Below are 26347 nucleotides of genomic sequence, written 5' to 3' on the forward strand. Positions count from 1 at the left end.
CGAGCGAGAGGCCAGTAGACAACTGGGGAGGGAAGTGATTCAGAAAGTTTCTGGGGTTGGGAACACAGGAAAATTGAATCAGCTGGACAGGATTGCCTCAGTGACCAGAGGGGAAGGAAGTTCATTTTAAATATGTTCACATATAGTTTGTACATTGAAACTGATTTTATGAAGTCTCCTGACGTCTCGTTCTGTGGCCCATAAAATGATGGAACATGTTTGTCAGCAGTCGGAGCTGGAGGGAGGGTGGCTCCCATGGGCACATAATAGTGAATAGATGGTACCAGGGGCCCAAACCAAGAGGTGCCCAGTTGATGGCCTCAAGCCAGTGGGGAGAGCCATTCAGAGCTTGGCTTGAGTCCAGCAGGGTGTCTGAGTCCTTCCATGTGCGGCCCAGTGCCAATGGGGATAGCCCACGGTATATGATGGGCATGGAGCCAAGGGGACACTTGGGGGCCCCCATCCTTGGTGCCATGTAGGGAAGGAGCAGACCTACCATCATGATGTGTTGAAGGGGATCATGGGGTGGTGGGACCCCTCGTTCTTCACGTGCTGTCATGCCAGCAGATGCCCGGTTTCTGGGCACGTGGCATTGCGCCCAGGGTGAGTTCAACCTTCCTTGTGTTGGCATGGTGCCGGGGCATGGCAAGCTTGAGTTCTCCCCCCAGCTCGCCCCCTGACACTCATACATGCTGCCTGGCAGCTAGCCAGGGGCTCCACAGGTTCCCAGGTTTGTGCAGCCTGGGCACGGGCTGTGGGCAGCCCTGGCAGCTGCCGCCTGGCCCTTCTGACAACTCTGATCAGGGAGGAGGAGAAGGCCAGCTTCTCAGCCAGCCTTCCCCGCTCAGCACCCACAAATCTACTGTGCAGACGCTCATTCTCCCTGGGAGCGGCAAGAGGACGGGGTTCAGTCATGGCTCCTGGCACCTTGGGGAGGGTTTTCTCATTCTTGGAGTTTGGGAACCTGGCTAGAGGCCCGAGTGCATCAAGGAAGGGGATCCAAGGAACAGAACCTTAAGTTTCCAGAATATTTCAAAGAGTGGGCATCAGGTCAGTGTCGGTTGGGTCACTGTTGGGTGGTGCTGGACCTCTCAGGGCCTGGGGACAAAAGGACTGGAGGAACCTAAGTCTGTGAGTTTGGGGTGAATTGGGGGGAGGTTGGACTTTTTCTTGGACTTCAAAGCCCTGCACAGAGCTGGTACCTGGAGGAGCAGAGAGCATTGTGAACGCATGGGTGATAAAGGGGATGTGGCCGGAGCACGAGGTCCCACGGGCTGCTTCCTATAATATGAGGGCTGTGGGCCGGGCTCTCATGACAGGTGGCTCATGGCTCTGCAGCCCCTGTTCTCCGTGGCATGCTGTCACCCAGGATCTCCCAGGGCTGACCTGGAACCACCGCGGGCCACTCCCTCCGTCTGCCCAGCTCTCCCTCTCCTCCGCTGCTCTTTCTGCGGTGTCCCTCTCCGCCTTCTCTTGGTCCTCAGTCCTTTCCACTCCCATGCTCTGATCACTTCCAGAGGCAACCTCTCAGGTCACCTGTCCCCAACTTCTCCCTTGCCCCAACTCTAGCAGTGGGAAGCCGGGTGGGAGCCCCATGCCGTGCCAGGTATGTGACATCTCAGTGGGTTTACAGAAGCTGACTCACTCTCATTTCCTCCAAGGAAAGAGCCAGGACAAGGGAGACCCTGGCTTCCTGAGGAGCCCCTGTGCAGCCTCTCCTGGCTCCCTTTGGAGCCCTGTGCCACTGCTGCGGGTGTGGTAGGGACCCTCCAGGGACCAGAGCAGCTTTGGCAGGGCCCCGTCTTTGCATCTCCATTCCTGGGTGCCCTGGGAAGCTCCTGCAGGAGAAGAATGCTAGCAATCTGCTGGTGTAGTAAGCTGGCACCGCACCCAGGCAGGGCCACATGGTGCCAGGGCCTAGTAAAGACGTTGGCGAGGGCTGCCTTCCCCGTGCCTGGAGTTTCCTCCAGCCGGGTTGGCATGTGGCCTTCAGCTCAGCCTGAGGCAGCTCAAGGGCGAGGTGGCCTCCTCAGCAGGCCACAGCCCTGCACCCCTGCCTGCCTGGGGGACCACACATCCAGTCCTCCTCCTCCTGCCCCAGCGAGAGGGACCACAGTGGTGAGGAGTCTGTAGCGTCTTGCGGAAGGAGGAGCTGAGTGGGGCTAGAAGGACAGTGTCCTGCGTCCTGGCTGTGGGTCAGCAGCCCCGGAGCCAGGAGGCCTGGCCTTCCAGTTCCCAGCCTCTTCTCCTCAGTAAACGAGGATGTGGGCCAAGCATCTCTCTTGTAGGGTTTCTGTGGCCTTCTAATCAGGGAGCATCCAAGAAGGACTTCGCTCTGCCTGGGACACTAAACATTAGTGATTGCTGCTGCTGGTGGTGGTGGGGGTAAGACAGCGCCCACCCCTAGATGGCTTGAGTCCTGAGCTGACTTAGGAGAACACTCAGTATGGGGCCCAGCCTGAGTGAGTGCCCGGTGTCAGCCGACATCCTGATTATCACGCCATTATCATTTCCCCATGCACCGAGGTGGAACCTCACCTTGCTCTTGCTATTAAAGGACCTTGAGGATGCTGCCCCCACAGAGCCCAGCCCATCCTTCTAGAACATTCAGCAGGTCCCTTGCTCTGGCATCCACAGCCCTCCCCTCCCACCGCCTCTTCACTCACCTGTCCAGGATTCCCCCCCTCCACCAGCCTCTCTGGGGTTTCCTAGCAAAAAAGGGCTTCCCAGATCCAGCCTCTCCTCCTCCCTGCAAGCTCTCCCCCAGGCCTGACTGTGTATTGTAACATAGTAGCTGAATGAACTCCGGTTTCAAAGGTTAATATCAAAATCTGGAGTGGATTACCTAAAACTTACTTACAACACCATTAAAATTCTGAACTCTTTTTGTTGTGGCTGTAAATTAATTTAAAATGTCAGGTTTTTTGAGAAATCCAATAAGAAATTGAGCCAACAGAGCAATCTGCAAACTGTCTGGCAAAGAGGAAAGTGTGTCTCTTCAATCGACAGGGAAAAATATGGAGCTTAACTGGAACCATATGGCTCAGTACTTGAGAGAAGTCTGCGGAAGAGGGAGGGCGGGAGGGGAGGGGGGCGCTCAGCTGACAGCCTCACGCAGGCAGCAGGCTGGCCGCGGCGTTGGCATCAACGCTGCAGAGGGGCCTGGCAGACGCCTGGCACACGGCCTACTTGGCTGCCCAGCGTCCACGGTCACCAGGCGGCCCTGGACTGCAACTGGTCAGGGCATGGTCTTAACACTTTCTCTCGTGTCTCTCCAGGACTCCCCGCCAACTCGGGAGTCCCACCCCCGCCCCTAGGGGACCCCAAGCCCTGTCCCTGGTGGGGAGGAGTCTGGGCATCTAGCTTGTGCCTGCAACAGCCACCTGCGTCTGTAAGGCTGCCTCCCCCAGTCCTCTGTGGGCTCCCTCCCAGCCAACATGTGGTCCCCATTACTCCTGAATTCCCCCAGATTTACAACACATTAAGTAATTTGTAGGTTATTTCAACTTCAATCTGCTAAAGTTGAGAAAATCAAAACTAAATTCAAACCACAAGGAAACTTCAAAGAAAGAGGAGGAAGAGAAAACCCCCAGAGCTCCTCTCCTCCAGGTCCCGTATGTCCCCCTTCTGTCCTGATCTGAGGATCCCGGCCAGCCCCCCACTGCCTGCCTTCCTCTGGGCCTCCCCTTTCCTGGCCTGCACCTCACCCAGGGCCCTCCCCTCTGTCTCTGGATAGGCTATGCCTCGGTTGCCCTCTGCGTGAGCATGCGGGCGCAGGGGCTGCTGTGGGGCTCACGCTGGGATGGGTGGGTTTGGTGTGGGGAGGGGGACATGCCTCTCCAGCTTTCCGTATTCTCTGCTCCCGTTCCCTGGGCCCTCACCGTTTCCGGGCTCCAGAGCCTCTCTGTTCGCTTTCCTGGCCCATTTTGGGGGAGTCTCCACGGCTCTGTTCCGGCTCCTTCCATGCCTGGGACAGCTGGCAGCTAGTAGGTACCACCTGGCCCCTCGGTGTACTAGCTCAGTTTACCTTATTTTGCTTGCTACCCTTTAAAACAGCCTTGTAAATAAGCAAACACTCGGTGCCAAGCACCTTCGGCACTTCGCCAGGCTGGTAAATATTTTAGTAGTGACTTGGTAACAGTTGTGTTCACTTTGATTTCCTCGGAAAGGTTCTTGGTGCTGGGGAGGGGCCGTGGCTTGGGGAAACCATTTGCTGGTTATTTATAGTCCAGCTCTGACCACGTGCCCTTTGCTCTGACCCCGTGGACTGTATGCTGGGGTATTTTTGAAGTTGGAGTGACATTGGCCTCACACCCCTGCTGGCCAAGATGTGGAGGCCTCCCCCACCTTCTCCAGGAGTGTCCGTGCAGACAGAGTTGTGGGGTCTGGGATTTGGGAAACTAGACTTGTTCCCACCAGGAACCTGAAGAGATCTGGGAGACTTGGGCAGCTGGGTGTGAGTTTGAGGCCAGCTCCCAGTGACATGGTTCGGACTTGGGAAGAACCCTGAGCAGCAGGCTAAGGAGGGCTCTGGGATTGGGGTGCTTGATGCTTAGGTCAGAGTTGCAATGGCCACCTAAGATGGCCAGAGAAAAGCTGACTGTGACTGTCGCTGACTGCAGAGGCGAGTCTGGGGAGCATGCCACAAGTGGATGAGTTTTCTAGAGAACCCTTACTGTGGGGAAGAGGAATGCAGGTGACAAGCCACAGAAGATTGACAGGGGGAGCAAGCTACCAGCCAGGGCTGCTAATAGATGCCCTGGGGTCTGGGCCTTTCCTCCAGGCCATGACAGGGACACCTGTAAAGTGCAAGGCCGCCCTGCCCAGTGTCAGGAAGCTGGTCTAGCCAGACCCAACTTTGCCATGTCCAGCAAGGCACATGCTGCCCCAGGCTGGGTACCAGGGGAAGGAAGGGCGAGGCGGAGGGGTGGCGCAGGCGTCTGGCTTTAATAGACTGCTCTGCGCAAAGCCACTTACTCCTTTGTTTTACGGGCAGTTTTAATGTACAGATGGGTTAGTTTTAAAGGGATTCGAAATCATGGTACAGGGAGAGCGTGGCACTGTGCCCAGCTTGCAGTGCCCCCAACCTGGGTGGTGAGTGACCACAGCTGGCCAAGAGCAAAGTCGGAGTGATGCCCGTCTTCTCTCACTTAGCTCAGGGTGGCGGGCAGGCCAGGGGAAAGTGGGTGCCTCTGCGTTGGGTAGGATGGGCTCGGTGTTAGGATGAGGACCCTTGCTCTGCCCACCCACCATCCACACAGGTGGGCGGAGCCTTCCCACGACAGCTTACAGCCAGGGCACTGTTCAGCTGACCAGCCAACCTGCTGCCACTCCCAGCCGCCTGCCCTTCCTCCCTTGGCTCCTGGCGCCATGATGCGCGCCTCCCGTCTGCACCCACGCACACCCTATTGGTGCTCGGCCGCCGTGGGCGCAAGTCAGGTGAGCGGCAGACAGAGTGGCAGACCCAGCTCACCTCCTTCCCGGCGGGACTGGTGCCAGGGCTGTGCTCTTCCCGGAAGGCTTCCAAGCTCCCCCGCACGGCATCCTGTTGAGCCTGTTTTTGGGGTGCGGGGGCAGGCCTTTTTGGGGGGAGAGTGTCTGCCCCATGCTGCCCTGGCGCCAGCTCTTCTTGGAGGCCCATGGTGGTGCCTGAGGGCGGCTCTGGGCTGGGGCAGGAGATGGGGGTGTCTGAGCCGGGAGTCAAGGGAGATGCGGCCATCTTCTGCCATGCTGGGGCCCCACTGTGGACAGCTGCAGAGCCCTGGGCGGGTCTGCTTTGGTGCATGTTGCCTAGTGGCCCCTCTGTCCAGGGTTCTCCATGATGACCGGCAAGACCCAGAGCCTCTCTCTGTGCCCTCAGCTGGGCCCAGCACCCAGGTCAAGGCTCAGGGAACCTCATGACTTTTTGGCCTTGCCCGCTCTGGCTCTCCAGTTTTCAGTGTTCTTAGAATCTTGAGGACTTCTAGGGAGGTGAGAGGAAGGTAGAAGAGGCCTTTTTCTGAGCATCCGGGACTTTCGAGAAAGAGATCTGCCTCCCAAGGTTGAGGACCCCAGGGTCCCGAGGTCTCCCCTCCTGCTGGCCCCTGTGTGGAAAGGAGGGCTGCCTTGGAGAACTTTTGACTGCCCTTGGCCTTGGGTTTCCAGGATGCTCTTGTACTGGTATGAGTATCTGGAAATGACTTTTCTTTTCCAGTGTCCCCCCAGCCTTTGGGAATGGGGTGCCCATCAACACCACTCCCCTCCCCACTGTTGCTCAGGCACAGGTGAGAAAGGAAGACCCTGCAGAGCCACTCAGGGAACTAGTGGCTGTGACCTGCGCACTTCAGTGGCAGGCACTTGGGGCAGGACGAGGCACCGGTGTCTGCCCAGCCTCAGCAGTGCCTGGAAGTCTCCAGGAATTTAGAGATTCCCTGTGTCTTCTGAAGGAGACGATGCTGTGCTGTGCTGTGCTGTGCCTCAGTTTCCCTAGGTGGCCTCTCAACAGCCACGATGATGACCTTTAGGAAAGAGAGGCAAAGGGTAGTGACTGAGATGACCCAAAGAGGCCACCTGGGCCTGCTCCTCTTCCCTGTCATGGGCCTGCCTCTGCTTTCGAGCTGGTGAGATCAGGGGCAAAGAGCGATTGGCCTCCACCAAGGCCTGAAGGTTTGCTGGGCTGAGGCCACTACATGAGGCCCCCTCCAGCCTGCTAGGTCCCATACAGACCAGAGCCTGCCAGGTCTCAGTTGGTGGGCCAGCGCCTAAGCAGTAAAATACGGACTAGGAAGGAAAAGAAGGTCAGAGGCAGACGCCGTGGGCCCGGAGCCAGGCAGACCCTCCACTTCACCAAGCCCAACGCTGGGTCTGGTCGCAAGGGGGACGAGCTGGCAGGTGGCCAGTTGCCCTGTTTCTCCTTGATGCCTGCGTGGAGGGAGTCCTGGTTTCGAGCTCCCTTCGAGCCGGGAATGGAGGAGAGCCTATGAAAATGATGATATGTGACAATCAGTCACAGCAATTAGTGTTTTGGTTAACAGGCCTTTTTTGTTTTCTCTCACCCAGACAGAATGTCACAAATAAATCCTCTCCTGCATTTGCATATTAATTGGATCGGAGACGTCAAGCATCTTTCATTAAAGAAAATGATCTGCATATTTGGAGACATAAAATAGTTATTTTGATGGGTTTTTTTCCCTAAGATCAGGGGGTGGGGGAGGTAGGTGATGGGAGCGGCAGGATGGAGGTAGAGTGAAGGCAGAGCCAGCCCTCTGTCTGGAGTTAACCCTCTGCAGACTGGGACCGAGGGGTGAGGCTGGGCAGAAGGATAATTAGTCCATAAATAAACCAAAGAGCCAAGGGTCCCAGGCCCAGCTTGACGGCTATGCAGAAGGGACCCTCAGCAGAGTTTGATGCAAGGAGGTGGGTGGGCTGTGGGCCCTCAACCTTGCCCTTGAACTCCTCCTCTGAGCGCCGTCCTGCCCTGGAGTACTTCCCTGGAGCAGTGGACAGGAGGCAGAGGGCGTGGCCAGGTGCCCACCTTGTACCTTGGAGTCCCCGGCTTGTCCTGTCCAGCTCCATGTCCCCTTCACCTTGGCCCCTGAGTCAGCTCGTTCCCCCAGCCCCTGCTCTTCCTTTCTGGTAGTGCACGCAGCTGTGCCCACTTTCTCCCCACTCTCTGACCTTGGGCTTCCTGTGCCCTTCTCGTTCTCTGCCAATCATCCTCCCTCTCCTCTCCCCAGATGGAAAGTTTTCTGGGGGCAGCAGAAGTGAAGCCTGGAGTCATTATCACATGTACTCGAAATAACCCAGAAAGCTGCAGGGCCCATATTAGGGCATGAGTCCCCGTGGAAAGCTGAGCGAATGTACAGTTTTTGATAGGCAAATGGGACTGCCCAAGTCATCCCTGTTCACCCTCCTGCCTACACTCTAGGCCCTTGTCAGCTGTGTTAGCCAGTGTTCTGGGTGGGCGGCAGGGATGGCTGATGGCTGATCTTGGAGACATTTCTGAGCCCTCCCAGACAACATCTAACTCGCTTTCCAGTCTGCCATCCCCAGCCCCAAAGCCATGCTCTCTGGCACCTTCTCCTGGTTAGGAAGTGTTTAGGTGACGATGATGATGACAATGATGACTGCCACTACTTTTTGCACATGGAAAATGTGTAGACACTTTGCTAAGTGCTTTGCACTTGTCTCCCGGCATCCTCGCTACAGCCCTCTGAGATGGCCATGGTCATTGTGCACACCTCAGAGATAAGGAAACTCAACCTCAGAGAGGTCAGGTAGCATGCTCATCCGTGCCCTTCAGAGTTCAGAACTTGCAGCCAGAACTGAGCTCCACAGGGCTCAGCTGGGGGGCCTCTGATGGAGCAACGGAGATCTGCAGTGGTCTGGCTCCTTGTTTGATCCCAGTCCGGTGCAAAGACACTCTGACTGTGGTGCAGAGTGTAAGGCCTGTCTGCACTGCGGCCTCTTCACCCCACTGAGAAGACAAGAACTGCTTTCCCTTGGGGACTGCGAGTGACCTTGGATGACTTCTGTGGAGCCTTTAACCCCAGAGGTGCCTGTTCCACACTTGGTCCTTGCATGCAGCTTTGCTTAGAATTAAGTGCCCGGATCTTCTATTCTCCTCTGATCCTTCTCACTGTGCCGGGCTCCGGGGCTCAGGCCTGGGATTCAGCAGTACCTGAAGGCGTGGCCAGCTCTCTGGTGGAGCTATATACCAGCTCACCTCTGTCCCATGGCCTGGGTGGGCCTGGGTTTCCCTTGGTAGCCTGGGGTTGATGCTGCCTCCCCAACACCCAGATTCTAAATGTGTGGTGTGTGCAGCCTTAGGTCAAAACCTTGAACTTCAGGATCCTTTCCTTTGGCTCCCTTCTTCCTCTAGCCAGGGTTCATGAGCAGGGCGTGGCTCCCAGGTCTAAAGGGAAGGTGTGAAGTGTGGCCAGAAGGTTTTGGATGCAAACTGAGTCAGTGTGGGTCCTGCCTTGCTGTTTTTATGACCCGTGTGCCTCGAGCAAGTCATCTCCCTTCTCTGAGCCTCAGTTTCCTCCTGGCTCCGACGGCTTTGCCCCAGCTCGTTCCTGGACCACCCTCTGACCCTCAGTGACTTTAGCTACATGTGCTTTTGGCAGGGCAGGAACAGTAGCAGGGATCTGGTGGCCCTCAAGTTTTGGGTTCTTGGAGAAGGGGCTTGAGGTGGGGTGTTTTATGGAGTCTGGGGAGTCCTGCGGCAGCTGTATCTGTTAAATGCCAAGAAGCCAAGTTGGTTTAATATGATTGTAGCTGCTGCTTTGATAAATCAAAATAATTAAAAATAATAAATTTGATTCCTCAACCAACAGGCTGTGTGTGGGCGCAGGGCCTGGGTTGCGGAGCTAGGGAACTGGGAGGGGACACTGGAACACAGGAAGGCCTGCCTTTGTGGGATCATAAATGGGGAGGTGGACATGAGACTGGCCTAGAGGTCAGCTCTGCAGATCGATAGGCGGGGAGCGTCTTTCATGAGAAGAGTGTTGTCCAGGTTGGGCCAGAACCCTCGTGGGACCTGCCCCTGCCAGTCTCAGTGTCCTCATCTGTCAAGTGGGGCAGTAGTCCCACCTGCCTCACAGGGCTTTGCTGAGCACGTGGAGGGTGGGTCAGACCCTTGTGAGCCTGTGTCAGGCCTTGTGGCCCCCTCAGCTCATCTTTGCACTGCTGGGTACTGTCACCGCCTGGGGCTCACTGCATTGCTACCCACAGCTGCCCGGGACTCTTCCTCAGCTGCCGGCTGTTGTCCCAACACAGGATTGTTCTGTTTATGAGGACATCCCCTGGTGCAGGACATTTCTATTGATAGCTCCCTTCTGGTTCCAGAGTTGGGTCAGGAAGCAGCATGCCACACCCTGGGACAGTCTCTGGTTCAGGGTGCCGGCAGCTCAGACCACGGTGGGTGGGAGCTGGAAGGGTCAGCCCCCTTCTCCCCTCCCTCCCACCCCATCCACATCCTCAGGAGCCCTGTTTGGTGTCTGAGCTGCTGGAAATCTGAACTGAGTGGAGGGGGAGGGCCTGGGGGGAGGGAGGGACAGGGTGTCTGTCTCTTTAAATGCACTTTGTGTCAGTGCGATAAGGAATTTGATGGCTTTATCAGAAATACCAAAGCTTTATTTAGCAGGGTGAGGCTCACACCACTCGGCTCCACGCAATCTGCAGATAAATAGCAAAAAAGAAAAGGAGAACGGGCCCAGCGGCTCCCCCAGCTCCCCAACACCCCACCTCGGCAGAGAAGCAAGGACAGGCCAGGGGAAAGGCGGAGGCGCCAAGTTGGGAGTTTGGAGGATCCCCGAGTCGCTGGCAGGGTGGGGTGCGCGCAGTGGGACCCACAGGGCTTTCTGAAAGTGCTGACAGGCCGGCTTCTGCCCCTGCTCCACTGGAGGCCTTCCTAGATTTTTCTGTTATCAGGCACAAACTCTAGGACAGTCCTAATTCTTCCAGAGAGAGGGCTCGCGGGAGACACGCCTCTGGCCCGTCCCTCTACCTCCAGCCCAGCCAGGTCTCTCCAGGGCAGTCCTCAGGCCCAGCCGTGGGCGAGGAGGAAAGGCTGGATGACCGGTCAAGGAACCGCCAGGGGGCTGCCCCTCTCTGCAGCTCTGAGAAGGGGGCCCTGGCTCCACACGATGTGGCGGAGGAAGCTGGAGAGGGCAGGGCTAGGGGCCCATGGGACTCTGTGCTCAGGGCCGTCTCAGCCCTGGTCACATGGGGATGCCAGAGAAGCTGTGGCATGGCCCTGCCTACCTGTGGCATTCCAGGACTTTCTGTGCTTTCTGCCAGTTGGGCAGCTCTGAAGGACCCCCCACCCCCATCCTGGCCAGTCTAGATTTCCCTCTTTTGGAAGGTCAGCAAACCAGCAAAATGACATCTTTATTCCCTTCTTCCTCCTTGAGCCTCCTCTTTGTACCCTTGTGTTTGTCTTCCTGCCCCTCCTGGGGGCCCCTCCCCAGAGATCCAGCTTCATGGTCAACACAGGGCAGCGGTGGCTCAGGCATGGCAGTTCTGAAGTCCTCCCAACTCTGCCCTCCTCCCTTTGCCCTCCACCCCCAAAAGCTTTTGATGGGAGCAAAGCAGAATTAAGCCTGGTCCCCATCCAGGCCTCTGCGTGCCCTCCGGGGTTCTCCTCTTCTAACCCTGGAGACCCGGGCAGGCTTGGGCATCTGTGCTCACAGGAGAGCCTCCCGGGTGGTAGCAGGTGGGTGCTGTGGGGCATGGAGGATCCTCTACTCCTTCCTCAGCTGGGTGCACAGAGATGCTTCTCCAGGCCCCACTGGCCAGCCTTTGGGCTCCTCGCCCCTTCCTGCTGGCTCCACAGTCCAGCAGAGCCAAGGCCTGAGTCCTGTGCAGACCCGGTATACCCCGGCTTCAGGGCTGCTTCTGCCTCTTGGTAGGCAGCAGAGTTGGTTGAGGAGAGGTCTCTGCCCAAATAGGTGTCTCCAAAAGTGGCAGAAGGACCAAGGCCTTCCAGAGCCCACAAGCTGGTCCCTCAGACAGCAAGGAGGTTGGGCAAGGACAAAGGACACTTCGGGGGTGGTTACGGGGAGTCCAGCCTTGGGCTGGCTGAAGGCCAGGTGAGCAGACTTGGAGAGTAGCTCTGGACTGAGCATCCTCTCCCTGGAGCAGAGAGGGAGCTGAGCCCAAGCTCCCCAAAGTAAGTTAACGGCAGGGAGCCCGAGAAAGCTGGGCCAGCAGGCTGAGGGCCAGCCAGGTCAGTCTCATAGGGATTCCTGGGCTTTGGGGAGTGGAGCAACAGGATTAGCCTGGCTGCTTGGGGAGGGGAAGCACGGGGCGGAGAAACAGGGGAGCTGGGGGTGGGGGGGTGGGTGCTGGCCAGGGCAGGGCAGAGGCTGGAGGAAGCTGCAGAAAGGCCGAGGCCCAGAGACAGACAGGAGGAATAAGTGGAAGTGACAGGGTCAGGCCAGACCTTTGTCCTGCAGCCTGATTAGAGAGTCTGCCCTGGATTTCTGAAACTTTGGGATGTTGTCGGACAAACTGGAGCTTAATTCTGTCAGAGCGCTGGGGAGATTAGAATTGACATCCTGGGAGCACATTCCTGGCTGGGCAGAAATCCAGCCCCCGCTGGGAAAAACCTGTGAAAGCATGGCTGGCCCGTGGTGGCGGCGGGGGTGCCCCTCAGCACCGGTGGCCACTGCGGCCTCGTGGGTTGGAGCCAGGAGCCTTTGGAAGCCTGGGCTGTGTCACTGGAAATCACAGAGGCTGGGCACGGCCACTTCTGAATCTAATTCCTTTTCTGGGTCCTTTCCTAGCCGCCCTGCCTGGGGCAGAGAACTACAGTTGGTTGGACCTCCATTTCCCCATCTTTTAAAGGGGCAAGTTCTGCCTTCCAGACAGCTCACCTAACCCAGCCTTCCTTTCCTTTGAACTTGGAGGCCTAACTCTGGGCGGGTGATGGGGACTCTTCCCCATGCTCAGCTGTGGCAGAGCCAGAGCCTGCTGGGAGAAGTGAGCCTTCTCTTGCTCATCTCCCTGGTGTGGGGTGGCAGGCAGTGCCCATCAGCACCATGTTCCAGCTGGTGCAGGTGGAAGGCCCCTGACATTGAACACGGTGGGTCCTTTCCATCGGCCTCTGGAAGCCCCTTGAGATGGGCTTGTCCCTCTCTCAAGAACTCCAGGAAACCCCCACCCAGACTAAGCAAGCTGAGGCCAGCAACGCAGGCCACGCCGCAGGGGCCTCAGGCAGGATGGCCACCCTCAGGACAAGAGAGGGGACTGGAGGACGGGATTGCAGGCCAAGCACCGGAGCCCCAAACGGGGCTGTTTCCGGAAGAATTGAGTACCCCTCCCCACTTCCCTCCTGATTCTAATGACTTTTAAATATTGGTAAATATTTTGGCTGGTGCAGGCTCTCGTGGCAGAGAGCTAAGCTATCTACAGTTCAGGACCTACAAATTATTTATTAAAGATCTGAGATGCGGCGCAATTATGTGGAAAGGGTCCAAAAATTAAATAAATAAGTAACAAAATAAATAAATAACAGCCCCACTGGCCTCTTGAAGGCTTGGGGAGCTGCACACATGATTGTCGGCTTGATGAAATCCCCCCGGATGTAATGAGCTGATTTTCTGCTGTTAATATTGCATCTGCTGATGAAGGATTCGTTAGGATAATGGAACGAAGCTAAAATATAAATGACTCCCTGTCAAGAAGCAGCTTTTGTTTGTTGATCTCCTGACAGTTCCCGGGCCAAGGCAGGGGTTTCTGTGTGCTCACGCATTCGGGAGCAGGCAGGAGGGCGGGGTGAGGGCCTCCGGGACCCCTGAGCACCTGGCTCCCGGTTATCCTGGGCTTTCCCTTTGAGGTGGGACTGCCCGACCTTTGGAAGCCCTGGAGCCCTGGGGGCGGGGAAGTCATCCGTCAGACCCATCGGGGCCTGTTGCACTAAGATGCTGGGCGGCTGCACAAGTTGTCTGGGGAGCCAGGCAGAGGGATGCACACACACACGAGAAGACACGTTGCCTGTGTGTTGCGGCACTTGAGACCTGCCGTCGCGGGTACCGGCCTGGGGCCATCGGGAGACACCCAGCCTTTCCTGGTTTCTGTTCCTTCCACCATCAAAGAGCACATCTTGCCCAGGCCCAGGAACACCTGGGCAGTGGTTCAGTCAGTCAGTCAGTCAGGGCTGGTGGGAAAGGACCCATTCAAAGTGAGGGTGTTCACCTTTGCGCCCTGCCTGTCTTAGCTCACCTTTCTGCTGAGCTGCCACATGGGCCACCCACTGTCCTCTTCCTAACAGCATTTGTTTTTTCCTTTTTAAAAAAATTATATCATTTTTTTGGACTGGGGACGTAGCTCAGCTGGAAGAGTGCTTGCTTCACCTTCACAAGGCCCTGGGTTCAATCCCCAGCACCACATACATACAAACAAAAAAAGTGATTTCTTTTTTATTGTGAGAAAATGCACAGGCCATAACATTTCCCTGTGTGACTATTTTAAAGTATACAATTCAGTGTCATTAAATACATTTCCTAGAGTTGCATGTCACTGATACCTAGTTCCAGAACTCTTTCATCACCCCCAACAGAAATGGCACCCATCACACTCCACTCTCCCCTTGCCCCAGCCCCACAACCACTAACATGCTCTCTGTCTCCATGGATTTTGTCTCTGTTAGGATATTTCATATGAATGGAGTCAGTGTGTGGCCTTTCCTGTCGGATCTTTCACTCAGCTTGTTTTCCAGGTGTGCCTATGTTGTAGCATGAGCCAGGACTCTGTTCCTTTTTATGGCTGTGTGATACTCCATGGTGTGGATAAACCACATGTTGATCCATTTATCAGTTCATGGACACTTGGGTTGTATCCACCTTTTGGCTATTGCAAATAGTGTTGCCATGAATATTTGTGTCCGAGTTTTTTCTTGAGTCCCTGTTTTCCCTCCTTGGGGTCTATAGCTAGGAGTGGATGTGTTGGATGTCTCCCAGCTTTTAAAGACAGGGACCCTGGCAGCTGAGAGCAGGTGCTTACCATACCAGACATTGTGCTGAGCACTTCTTCAGTGGGGTCCTCCCAGCAGCTGGCAGTAAGTTTCGAGGCATTGTTCAGATCAGCTGTCACCAGCTCTGTCTTGGATCTCTCTTACTTTTTCTTCCCTGTGCCCAGCATGGCGTGGTGCACACAATATGGGCTCAATAAACACGTGATGATCTCACAGAACCCGGCTGGGGGAGAGCTGGGGTCAACTTGGGGAAGGGCTGGGAGCAGTTGCTGTCACTCTGGGCATCTGTCTGGCCACTGTGCTTGCCGGTCCAGCAGATATTCAGCCCTGAGTGGGCTGAGACCGGCCAGAACGCTGCTGAGCCCCTCCCAGCATATGGGAAAATCTTGCTGACTCCTTGGCCAGAACTGCTTCTCATCTTGACCTTGAAGGCCCTTACAAAGGGAGCATACCAGGCCACCAACTCAGACCCTTCTTCCTGGGAAGGAGACCAGTACTGTCCAGAGGCACCTCTGTTGATCGATAGGCCCCCTGGGGAAATGGTGGCAGTATTTTCTCCTCCAGAGGGGTCCCAGGAGGGGCCACTGGAGGGGCCAGAGGGCACCTCTTCTCCTAGAACCTTGAGCATCTCCCATCAGCCTCAGAGTCCCTGGCCATGCATGAGAATCATTTGAGACAGCGTCCAGTAGGACATATGAAGGCTTGAGTTGGGAAGGCCCAGGACAGACTGGGAGAGTGAGAGCGCCCAGGGCCAACCTGGCCAGCAAGGTTCCTAGCTGAAGGACAGAGGGGCCAAGCTGGGTGCCTCTCTGCTTTTTTATTTTATGACTATTGTTAAAAAAAAAAAAAAATTCTTGAAGGGCTAGGGAAGGGGCCCAGTGGTAGACTGGCGAGGTCCTGTGTGCAGTGGCCAATACCACCAACAAACCTGGAGCCAGGGCTTAAAAGAACACGTTGGCAAACCCCTTTCCTGTTCCTGAATCCCTAGGTCCTCCTTCTTGACCCTGTGCAGACTTTTCAGGGTTCTGGACAAATGCCCGTCAAGACTGGGCTCTCTCCAGGTGCTGGACAGACACAGCCACCTGGGCCTCCCTGCCGGGAGGTCTTGGACACCCTGCCCTCTGCGGGGACGGGCAGCTCACTCTGACTGCCGTCCCATCCAGACCCGGCACCTGCTGGACCACGCAGAGCCCGCGGCCCCTCATTGTCCTGCTAACCACTGTGTAAAGGTTCTGGGCGTCCTGTGACCTCTCCGTCTTGCCTGGTCACGCTGTGGATGGCCCACTGACACACATCCCCGGGCGGGCGGGCACTGCGCGGGCTGGGGAGGGCCTGCCTGGCCCCTGCGTGGCCTTCTCTCCCCAGCCCTCCTCCCCTTCTCTCTTTCTATCTTTCTTTCTTTCCCCCTCTATTTCTGCCTCCCTCCCTCTCTTTCTCTCTCTCACTCTCTCTTTTTCCCCTCTTTTAACATGGTTTTCCTAAAAAGTTTTTTAATCAATCAAATTTGAGGCAGAAAATAGGTTTTGTCACGCCTGGTCCCGGGATAGTGTGACTCTCACCCAGACTCCTGACAGCTCCTCAATGCAGGGAGGGGGCCAAACAGAATATTTCTCCGGGAAAGTGCCCGTTTCCATGACGCTGCCCCTTGTTGTCTGTCTGCCCCCCTCCTCAAGCTGCCACTGACATGGCCCCAGCCCCTGTGAAAGGGCCAGGCCTGGAGAGGGGGTGTGCGAGGACGGGAGGCCGATGGGGGCAGGGGAAGGAGCCAGCACTGGGGGGAGCCGGGCAGCCCGACAGCTGTCCTGAGCCTCCATGGCCCCAGAGGGTTGGGAGCAGGTAGGAGAATGGGGACAGGGGCCTGGCCTGGGCTGCATAATCAGAGGAGCCTCATACATACGGAGCTGGGCAGCCGCGGGTGAGGCTCCGAGGCCGAGCCTGGCCAGGCATTGGCTCCCGTTGACTGCGAGGGATGAGCCTTCTCCAGGTCCTGGTACGCTGGCCCCTGCCCTGCCCCCCCTTCACTCTCCACCATCCTTCCTGGACCCTGGACTCCAGCACCTCTGCCCCTCCTGGCCCGGCCCACCCGGGTGCCCCACCGAGCTCCCAGGCCCCTGCTCTTCCCTCTTCCTCCTCCCCATCTCCGTCTTTCACCCTCTCCTCTCTACTCTTCTCACTCTCTTTTATAATTAATGATTAGTTTTAATTGGTTTGCTTAGGCCGCCTGACAGCAAATTAACAGAAGCCAGCCCAGGGCTGCCAGGCTCGGGTGGGAGACCACTGAGCTTCCGACCGGCCAGGGGAGGCATGAGGCAGGCTGCCCCACGCTCTCCCCTCCTGGCCCGTGGGCTGGGCGAGCTCCGCAGAGGTCAGGCAGCAGCCAGCAAGAAGAAGGCAACATACTTCGCGCGGGAGGGCTCTCTGGGCCACCGTCCCCGGCTTTGGTTTCTGTCCTCTTCACTGTCACACACTGGGGTCAGGCAGGAGGGGGGCAGGCTGCTGCCTCTGGTCTGGGGCAGGGTGCGCTTTTGATTCCACCATCCTCACCTGGACCATGGGCCAATAGGGCTGGTAGCTTGGCACCTCTGGAGCCAAGATCTTTCCCATGGACAGGAGGAAGGGGCCACAAGGTTGCTGTCACCATGAGCTTTGTTAGCTGTCCTCAACCTTCTGGTCCTTGGTTGTCTGACTCGAGTAGTTAGGATTAAACACTGGGTGGACAGACGGACAGGTGGATGGATGGAGGGGTAGGCCGCTGACAGTGTGGGTACGCTGGCATTCCTTGGGCACTTTCTGCCATGACCCTTGAGCACGTTCCTTCCCCTTTCTAGCCTAGAAGGGTCTTGCTTATCCTGAGCCTCCCTGAGAGTAGGCTCCCCACTCTCTGGTTTTCCCAGCTGCTCTACCTCTTCCTGGGCCTGGCAGAATCCCTCCTGACCACACCCACTTCCTGACTCTGCTAGTCCTTGGGTATGCCACCTACTCATAGGGGCCAGAACAGGCATCAGGCACAGAGAAGGGCAGACAGGAGAAGATACTTTGGCAAGGAGAGAGAAATGGTGCTGGGATGCAGCTCGTGGTAGAGCGCGTGCCTAGCATGCTCAAGGCCCTGGGTTCCATTCCAGGCCCTGCCAAATAAAAGAAAAGAGAATTGAACATGTAGTACTGGGGACTCCTCACTGCCCCCTACCCCGCCCCCCGGGGACCTAGAATCCACCAGTGTCCCAGATCCACCCAGAGGCAGCCTCCCTGCTGTGATCCACCAGGCCAACTGCTTGGGGCCAGTGCATCCTGGTCCTGGAACGTGGCATCTCTGCCCCTCCCCCCTTCCCCCAGCCCCAACCAACTCCTAGAAAGTTTCCTGCCGATTGTTCTGTGCGATCAGATCTGCAAGTTGCTCTCTAAGCTTCTTGTCACATTTTGACTTAATGAAGTGCAACTGCTGAGGGATTTGGGTTCAGCGCTCCGGTCTCCGCGCTCCCTTGTTGTCAGAAAACAGGGGTGGTTGGGGACGCCAACACAGCGCTGCAAGTCGTTATCATTCCGGTCAGTCTGTTTAACACAAAATTAAACAAAGAACTAATTAGTGCCTCATGAATTAATAAATGCACAGTTGCCGGGGAGGATGGGAGGGGAGAAAAAGGTGGTAGAAGGGAGATACTGGAGTTGTGGAGTTGGGGGGCTTTGGGGGTCCAAGGGAGGCTGGCCGGGACGCCTTGAGAGAGCACAGGCAGAAGAGCTTGGGATGGACAGGACAGTGATGACACCCCAGCCAGGGCCCAGACTGACTGGCCAGGACGTGAGCTCGGCCAGCAGAGCCCACCTGGTGCCTCCTGGTGGAGGCCTGAGGTCTCCGTGCCTGGTCCTGCGGCCTGCTGTGGGGTCCTTCCACTTGGCCCAGCTAGCCTCTCCTCTGTGACTCCTCCCTTTTCCTCGCTGGGCCTCTGCTGGCCTCCTCTGCTCCCCCTTTCTCTCTGCTGCCCCCTATCTCATTTGCCTGCCCAGCTCTCTGCAGACCCTCAGCTCTTACCATCTGCATCAGATAGGTGGGTGTTAGAAGCCTGCAGGGCGGCCCTCCACAACCACTGCATGCCCACCACACCCTTAGTCCTCCCAGAGGCTATACTGGCAGGGTGGGTACCCCTCTGCCCCAGCCCAGCACAGGCAGCAAACACCAGCAGAGAGCCGAGCCCTCCTTAAGAGGGCATGTCAGGTACAATTAGCATTATCTGTCTAAATATGTCCTGGGAACGGGAGAACGGCTGGTGGGACTGGGTGGCATTCCGGGAGCCCTGTGCAAGGTCACCTCATCTCCCACAATCCCCCCAATCTGATTTGGGGATTACACGGCCTAAGGAAATTGGTGTTATTCCTCTTGCATCATTGATAAGCCACAAATGAGGGAGAGGAAAGAAAAAATGTAGCTAAGAGCCCACTCTCCCGAGCAGGGTTGATGCTGAGGCCAGAGCACAGGGCCGGCTCAGCAAGGGCAGGTGGGGCCAGGTGGGTGGGCAGAGGCCTCCTTGGGTTTTCCCTCCGTGCTGGGGGTCTCTCCTGAGTGAAGCTTCTCACACTCCTGCTGTTGGCTGGAGGGCCTGAGCCTGAAGGCCAAGCTGAGTCGTGTGTTGGTTAAAGACCCTCAACATTGTTGGGCCATTTCTCTCTCCTTACGTGGACGTAGTTGTGGGGACTTACTGGTGGACCCCAGGTTGGGAGGTGCTATCCGCAGCCTGTTCCTGAGGAGTTGAGGCCTCTTGGTATACCTGCCCTGGTCCACCCTTGCCCTTTGGACACCCACTTACTCTAGCAAAAGCTTGGCATCTGTCACTTTTATGTTCGGGGTGGGGGGGGCAGTGTAAAGGAGAATGCTGTGTTCTGTCGTCTCCAGGCGTCCCTTCTCAGCCACTGCAGCTCCACAGGACTGGTAGTCCCCATAACCGGAGCCCCCCATAACCAGAGCCCCCCATGCCTGATTCCCATCTCTGCCTCTGTGAACAAGAGTGGGAATCATGGTCTGACTTTCCTCCCCTTGGTTAGGGCTGTCCTGAGATCTGTATTTCCCTGGTGATCGGCCCTGCTGTTTTCTGAAGTTTCAGACTTTGGTTGGTATGTGCTTAAGTGGGTCAAAATCAGAGTCTACTCAGCATGTCTAAATGGCTGACCCCTGCAGCTGGCCTCAGAGCATCAGCCCCTCAACCCACAAAGTGGCAGGGAACCCTGGGGGTACACAGAGTCTTGGAGGGCCTGCCCTGGGGAGTTGTGGAGTTCCTGACTGAAAAGGCTAAGGGGAACATGGCATGGTGTGTAATCCCAGAGTCTTGGGTATCTGAGACAGGAGGATTGCAAGTTCAAGACCAGCCTCAGCAGCTTTGAAAGGTCCTCAGCAACTTTGAGAGACCCTGTCTCCAGATAGAAAAGGCAGGGGAGAGGGGGATGGGAATGTGGCTCATTGTCAAAGTGCCCCTGGGTTCAGTCCCCAGAACCAAAAAAAAGAAAAAAAGACTAACAGGCTCCTCTCTCTTCCTCCCCAGGATGAAGTGACACCCCAGCAGCATCTGAGGCACCTCTAGGACCCATTAGGAGGTAAGGCGTGCACCTTCTCCATGATCCTGTGTCTTCTCTCCTGCTGGTGACCACTCGCATGCATGACACATGTGTCATCCTGAGTACCCAGGAGAAGTGGGAAAGGTGGGGGGGACAGGAAATGGGAGCCATGCTGCCCATTGGAGCCTGGCAAGAAAAGATGAGCCCCAGCAGAGCTTCTCTGATTGGCTCTTTGGCTGGAAATGGGCGGGGGACTCATGCATTGCAGACAGGGGCAAGGACTGTGCTCCAGGCAGCATGGGACAGTGGGACTCTGGGGCCCGGGCTTGGGCTGCCGGCGGTACGTACCGTGCACCGCTCTGGCCGCCACTGCTGGCTCTCCCTGGAAGCTCTGCTGTGGCCCTGCCAGACAACCCTGTGGGCTTGAAGCCCTGGAACTCCCCCTCTGCCTGTCCCCTCCAAGGCTGGCCACCCAATTGGCCTCCTCCTTCCTCCCAGACCACAGCACCCTGCCTTTCCACAGCCGAGGACTCCCCCTGGGCTGGGCACCTGGGGCTGCCCTGGTCTACCCAACCTTCACAGGCTGTCACAGTCCCCCGGTGGCTCGAGGAACCACAGGGCCACCGGGCCTCGGGCCCCAGGCAGTGCCGTGTCAGAGGTGACCGGTGGAACGCCAGTGTTATGTAAATAGCGGGGCCTGCCTGGCGGGCGAGCTGGCTGGCTGCAGCCATCCATCATCTCCTCTTGGCAGGGCGGGGGACAGACACGGCACCGTGCGCTTGGCTCCAAACCTGTTTGTTTTCCCTTTGTCTCTTGCATTTCGGGGGCCCGGCTGCGACCGGCTCCGGGTTTTGTCCTGCTGACCCCCTCCCCTCGGGAGGACGGGGGAGGGAGGAGAGTCCCCAGGCTCCCACTGCGGCATCCCTTTCGTACTTCAAAGGCTACCCCAGCATTGTCTGCGCCGGCGGGCAGTGGCCCTGAAAACGTGATCAGAGGCGGCCCGGTGTAGGGCAGGCCCGGCCCGCGCCCTGCGCTCTCGCTGGGGCCTGTGGATTCCTCCCTTTGCCGCCAGCACCACCCTGGTTACAGCCTGCTCCCGGGTCCTCTCTGGCCTTTCTCTCCCTGCACCCCTTCTCACCCCCTTCTGGCTGCTCCTTCCTGTTCTCTCAGCCTCAGCCTCCTCTCAGGCCTTTGAGAATCTCCACCCCTTCCTATCATCCCTGAGAATCTCTAGCACAGAGAATCGCTTCCCAGGATGCTGGGAGCTGGAAGTTGGCTTCCTGTGCTAGGACTTGTTCTTCCCCTTCTCCTCTCCACTTCTACTCCTTTGAAAGTCCAGGTTGAACTTTGGAGCAGGCATGCAAGTCCTGAAAGTTGGTCCCATGAGCCTCCATTTTCTGAAGCAGGCCTGGGCTAACTCTGGCCCCTGAGCCACGTTTGGCCCACAGTCTGTTTTTATAAATAAAGTTTTATTGGAAACAGCCATGCCCATTCATTTGCATACTGCCTATGTCTACTTTCACTCTAGAGGGGCAGAGTTGAGTGGTTACAACAAACTGTTTGGCCTACAAAGCATAAAATATTTCACATCTAGCCCTTGACAGAAAAGATTCTGGCCTCAGCCCTGGAGGTTCTGGCTGCCGCTCTCTGTCTCTCTGTGTGTGTCTCTCTCCCTGGTAAAATATATGTAACGTGAAATCTGCCGTCGTGACGATGTTAAGTGTACCATTTCCTGGCAGTACATGCATTCACAGTGCTGTGCGCCATCATCATGAGCTCAGTGAGATTGCTCTGAGGGGCGTGGGCGTTTGTCTGGGAGCCCTATGCTGGGGGTTGCAAGCTGTTTGCTGTCCTGGTTTCTTGGGGAGCCCCCATCTCTTCTCTCCTTAGGGCTTCACCCTCTGCTCAGTCTTCCTGCCTATAAGTCCCAGCCCTTCTCTCCTCATCTGAGTTCCCTCCCAGCTCCGACTTCCAGTACCCAAGTAGCCTTTAACCTCACACCCAGTTTCCTCTTCTGCATGGTGAGAAGAGCATCTACTTTGCAGGGTTGTTGGGACAAGTGAGTGAGTTATGGCTAAAAGCGGCCAGCCCAGGACCCAATAGGTAGCAGAAGTACATGGTTCCTCCTCCCTCCCAGAGTCTGTGTCTCCACAGTGGGCCCACAGTGGGCTCCTTGGCCTGGGTCCTTGACAGGCCTCTGGGCAAGTTCCACGGAGCTGCCCCTGCTCTGGGCACCTCTGAGTTTGATCCCTTGAGAAGGCATGGCTTCTGATTCCAATGAACCTGTGGAAGAGGAACACCCCCTGGGCAGTGTACTGCAGATGGCCTTGTAGATGACCTCTCTGAGTGCCAGCATCTCGGTCTGTAAAACAGAGTCCTGACCACCATGCTCTGCTCTTCGGACTGTGGCTAAGAAGAACCGGGTGTTTGGGGACTAGCCCTGAAGGCTGTGGCAGGTATTGCCAGCAGGGAAACAGGCCAAGAAAGAGTCTGGGTCTGAGCTTGGTCCCATGGGGGTCAGGCCACTGTGCTAGCTGAGAAGTCCCTGGAACTTACTTGGTGGGCAGTTAGCTGTTCTGTCCAGGGTCATGGCCAAGGCTGTCCTGGTCCAGCACCATGACTGTGGGCTAACCTGGGGGCCAGGCTCCAATCCCTAGAGGAAAGGCTGGCGGAACGGGGGAGAATGAAGTTTTACATGTCCAGCTCCTGGGGCTGGAGCTGAGGTGCTCACTGGCTACCCTCTCCTGCTGGTTCTCCGCAGCCTCTTTTCCTGGCCTCTGTGTGGGCGCCGGCTTGGGTGCCTCTCTCCTCTCCTCCAGTCCTTCTCTGTACCCCGGGAGTTGTTCTCCCTCCCTGCCTTGCCGCCACCCCCCGCGACTCCGGCTCCCTCTCCTCTCCTCTCCTCTCCGCTCTCTCCTTTTCATCTACTCGGAAGGCTTTACTTTACTTCCTTGTCACCCTAATTGATTGCATTAACCTTTCAGCGTATTGGATTTCCCCGGCATCGTGCAGAGAAGCCCTGTGCAATATGCTTATAATCTGAGCCATAATGGACAGTTTGCAGTCAACAAGCCCCTTCTCCCATCGGCCCCGTTGACATCTCTCTTGCCCAGGCCACCCTGGCCACTTCCCTGGCTGGCAGGGGTGGGGCAGTGGAATGGGGCCGGGAGGAAGTGAACACACCCTCGGGCCCACCAGTGCGTTTCCCTGCTTCTCTTTTTCCAAGCTCCTTGGCCTGGGTCCTTGACAGGCCTCTGGTCTTTAAGAGTCCCCTTGGCTTGGCTTTCTGCTCCTGGGACTCTCTGCCTGCTGAGTGGCTGGTGGGGCCAGCGTGGAGTTGGTGAAGGCGAGGGTCCCCTGTTCCCCAGAGCAAACTGTCCCTCTGTCACTTGCCTGGGAGGCTTTGGAGAAGAATGATGGGGATGACTGCAGGAGGCAGGGGGTGGCTGAGAGATGAGATCTTTGGCCTTGACAGGACCCTGAGTCAATGGCAGGCCTCTGTGGGCCTCTGGCAGCTGGACCACTGCTGCAAAGGGTGTGGGGGCACAGGGGAGACAGAAGAAGGGGATCTGTCGGAGCCGAGGGAAGAGAGAGGACCACTGCCAGGGCTGGCCGCCCCTGAGCCAGGCGGCAGCAGCTTTTCCCAGCAGCGAGGACCTAACACGTGACGCCTCAGCAGCCCTGTCTCCAGCACCAATGTCATGCTGTGCGACTGGGTAGTCAGTGAGACATCTCAGGGTCTCGATGTCCCACCAGATGTTTAGCAGTAGCTTTGAGCAGATCCATCTGCCTTCATCAGAGGAAGAGGGATGGCGCAGCAACAGGCAGTGCACCAGCAGAGCCCTGTGTGGAGCAGTCCCACCTGGCCTGACTTGGCTCCCTCAGCTGGGCTCCTGGATGGTACCTGCTAGCCCAGCAGTAACAGAGCAGCCTGCCCCATGCCCACTGCCTGTCCTGGAGCTCAGCCCCAGGCCTGAGTCCCAACCCCATCCATCCTGGTCAGACCCTCTGTCCAGCAGCCTGGTCAGCCGAGTCGTCACTCAGGACAGGATGGGATGTCAGGTTGAATACATTAGTGTCAGGCTGGAGGAGCAGGCGGAAGCTCCCATTAGCCCTGGTGGTACTTCCTCTCTCCCACACTGTTCTCTCCCGGCCCTTTGCCCATCATCTTCTCCTTCCGACCATCCCTGCCTCCTCCCATCACTCCATCACTCTGAAGGGCAAGCTTTGGCAAGAGAGAGCTGGACCTCGGTCCTTCCCATCCTCTCCCAAGGATTTCGGGGGTAGGCAGAGGGCACAGCAGGGAGAAGCCAGGCTGCGAATTAAAGTTTGTGATTGTCAGTGTCAGGAGAAGCTAAATAACCCTGTAACTAGTATGAAGGTGAATTCACGGTCTGCTGCACATGGAGAATACGAGTGTCTGCCAGACGGGCGAGTGCGCAGCCCGGGAGTCCGCCTGCCTTGGTGGGTAGCCTCCTCTCCAGGGACCCAGCGAGAGGCAGGAGGAGAGCCATGAACTCTCCCGCCCCTGCCAGGGAGCAGCTGCCGGGGAGCCCCCACCAGGCACCCGGGGGCAGCTCAGTGGCTTGACAGCCTGCAGGCCCTGGCAGCAGCGACCTAGGGGGACGTTTGTAAGCACCAGCAGTATACAATCACCAACACCATCCTCTACTGGCAATTGCTGTGTGCTGTGTGCCCACAACTCCCAAGCAGACAGTGCTGTTGTGACTCCTGCCTTTTCTCCCCACTTTTTTATAAGTGCTTTATTGAAATATAATTCACATACCATAAAATTCACCCTTTTAAAATGTACAATTCAGTGGTTTTTAGTATATTCATGAGGTTGGGCATCCATCACCACTATCTAATTTTAGAACATTTTCATCCCCCTGAAAGAAACCCCAAACTCATCAGCTGTCACTCTCCATCCACCCCTCCCCACAGGCCCGGGGAACCACTAGTCATTATTCCCTTCAGATGCTGAGGAAATGAAGGCTCAGAGAAGGCCAGTGACTTAGTGAAGGTTGCACAGTCAGCATATGATAGAGCTGGGAGACTCCAGAGCCAGTGCTCCAGGAGGGACCATTCCACGTCCTGGCTACCCCCACCCACACACACACACATACACACACATGCCCTGCCACGTGTTTCTGACAGTTTGGACTCAAACATGTACATGCACCATCCAAACATGTAGGCCCAGACAGAGACACACATCTCTCTTCTCCCCAGATAACTTGCGACTCCATGCAGAAGAGCTTCACACACGTCCCCGTAAGGACGGCTGTTGTCCCTCCCCTGGATGCTCTCCAGCTGCCCTTGCCCAGCCACACTCCTGCAAGGGAGGCTGAGCACAGAGACCAGCAGCAATCGAGGAGCTGAGTGGCCAGAAAGACCCAGGTGGTTTTGAAGTTTTAAAATGAGAAATCCCCATGGATAATTGTAGCTGAAATAAAAGTGACAAAGCAACCTTCCCAAACAGGTCCCTGCCTTGGCTCGTGCCATCGGTGATGCTGTGCCCAGGGGGCAACCCCAGCCCTCTTCCCTGCCTCCCACCCTCTGCTTCCCTGTCTCTCCCACTCGCCTCCCTTCTGTTCTGTGTGCCTTACGCGTTTCCTTCCTGCCTGCCTCTCTCTTCTCTCACCTCACTTTCCCACCCAAAACTAAAAAGACAAAACAACAACAACAAAAAACACAAAATTTCTGTGGCCAGGCTCTTGCATTTACAAAATTTGGGAATTAATGTGAAACCCTCACGGTTTCAGATAAGAGATAAACAGGAGGCCCAGAGACAAAGGGAAAAGTAGGCACGAGAGAGAGTCTGTTGCATTTGGTTTGGGGTGTTTTTTCCTCCTTCTTCTCTCTCCCTCCAAAGCGGAGGATCCGGCCGGGCCAGTTTGGATATTTATTAAGAAAAAGCCAAAGATAATTAACTTTTTTGTTTTTGTTTTGTTTGCGGTGCCTCCCCTGCTGGCACCACTGACTGCCTGGCAAATCAAGCCTGCTCCCTGCTCCTGGGTGCTGGGCTGCCGGCAGGTCTGCCACTGACTGCCCTGAGCCTGCTGGGGCCATTGGCTGCCCACTCAGCCACCTACCTTGGGTTTTAGACCCCAGGTCCCTTTATGCCACCACCGTTGCCACGCCCCCAGGCTCTCCTGACTAGAAGAGCACCCTTTAGAGGTGGGTAAGTGGTATGTGGGGGAGGGGCTACTGCTTGGGGTTGTGTCCAGTACTTCCCTTAAAGGGGGGTGGTCAGACTGAGCCTGTCCCATGGGGAAAGGGCATGCCCTCTGGCCAGTTCAAGTCTACTGACTTCCCAGGAGAGGGTCAGGAGAATAGAATGAGTTA

At 56.7% G+C, this 26347-nt stretch overlaps 1 protein-coding gene across 5 annotated transcripts in view; it reads left to right on the forward strand.

Annotated features, from left to right (window-relative positions):
- Casz1 (castor zinc finger 1) overlaps nucleotides 1-26347 on the forward strand; it is a 141028-nt gene that overhangs the window by 58096 nt on the left and 56585 nt on the right. For all 5 annotated transcript variants that reach the window (XM_058572663.1, XM_046424784.2, XM_058572664.1 and 2 more), the window contains exon 3: nucleotides 19987-20038. The gene's annotated coding sequence lies outside the window, so the exon portion shown is untranslated. The remainder of the gene's footprint in view (nucleotides 1-19986; nucleotides 20039-26347) is intronic.

This window comes from Marmota monax, unplaced genomic scaffold (genome assembly GCF_021218885.2).
Source record: "Marmota monax isolate L192 unplaced genomic scaffold, Marmota_monax_Labrador192_F-V1.1 WCK01_AAM20220418_F8-fsc00080, whole genome shotgun sequence".
NCBI classification, from domain to species: domain Eukaryota; kingdom Metazoa; phylum Chordata; class Mammalia; order Rodentia; family Sciuridae; genus Marmota; species Marmota monax.